The following is a 1,333-nucleotide window of genomic DNA, read 5'->3' on the forward strand; positions in this document are numbered from 1 at the left end:
GGTGCTTCTCTCCATGTTTACCTGTCAAATCTATCAGTCATCTGTGACCATAGCAACCAGTTCAGCTGGACCAGAGACATGAAGAACATTGAACATATTTGTGCACTACTGGCTGGTAAGACTGAAAGAGAAAATGTTGATGATGATCATTTAGATGTTTTTCTTAAAATAACACTTCTTTCATTTAAAGAAATTAATTATTGACGTGACCTTCTCACACCAAGAGTGAAATATAACTTCACAGAAAGAGAATTAATATTTTTCTGGATGCTATTTTATTGTTTTTGACCACTAGTTTAAGAGTAAAACAAGCAAATAAAGTTATTTGTATACCTGCTTTGCACATTGTCGGTCTATAAAAAAGACAAAACAATCACTACTAGTCAAATTCTGTAAGAGAAATTAATTGTTCTTTACATCTGATTGACTCAGAGTTTAATCTGTTTTTATATTTAAGGTCTTTTGATTATTTTGTTTGTTTGTTTGTTTGTTTGTTTGACATTGTCTTTGTGTTGCAGGTTGTGGGAGTCTCTGTGATGGTATATCTGTCTGTGTGGTAAAGACGGTTGTTTTCTCTGTGCATCTAATCATCATGGTGTTTGCTGTCATCAGTGTCCACATCACAGAGAAAGTTGAGAGGCAAAAAATAAATAGTGCATCAATTACACTGTACATATAGTTCACAGCCTTCTTTTTTAAAAAACGTCTTCTCTAACCACTTGTATCCTGTTTCATTGTTTGTAATTTGTTGCATATGCTGTATAAAACCCATATATATGCTCTGAGTGTTGTTCATTCCCTATGCTACAAAAATATAAATATGATTTAGGAATTTTGAAAACAAGACTTTGGAAGTATTTTATGATAAAGTTTTACAGTTTTACAGACTAGAATTTACTTATATTCACTCATCACTTGATAATTTTATACTAAATGTAAAATTAATTAAAGTGCAAACAAAGTACATATAAACATGGTCATGTCAAAATGGGTCAAAAAAGATATTTGTGATAAAAGTGCTAAATAATTTATAAAAAATAAAGGTTATGTATCACTTTTTAAAGAAAATTGTGTTTTTAACGTTTTTTCTTAAATACAAGTTTCTTCTCTCTTGGATCAGCTGGAGTGTGTTTCTGATTTCTTTTTTTCCCCACAATGCAGGATTAACATCTCTGAACCCTGAACTTTCTTCAATGTAACCAGAAGAGGGCAGCGAGTGACTTGTGATGTGGGCTGCAGGGAGATCATAAGTTTAGAAATTTTATTTTCAGCTGTTAATATATAAACGTTTTTCTTTTTCTTTTTTTTGCCTGTCCCATTTGGTTCTTTAGCC

The 1,333-nt window shown here is 31.7% G+C and overlaps 1 protein-coding gene across 2 annotated transcripts in view; it reads left to right on the top strand.

The window, feature by feature from the left end:
- Positions 1-1,333, top strand: part of LOC102303608 — a 23,059-nt gene that overhangs the window by 7,170 nt on the left and 14,556 nt on the right. The window lies entirely within an intron of this gene.

Source organism: Haplochromis burtoni, unplaced genomic scaffold (assembly GCF_018398535.1).
Source record: "Haplochromis burtoni strain Fernald_Lab_line unplaced genomic scaffold, NCSU_Asbu1 Contig_27, whole genome shotgun sequence".
Lineage (NCBI taxonomy): Eukaryota > Metazoa > Chordata > Actinopteri > Cichliformes > Cichlidae > Haplochromis > Haplochromis burtoni.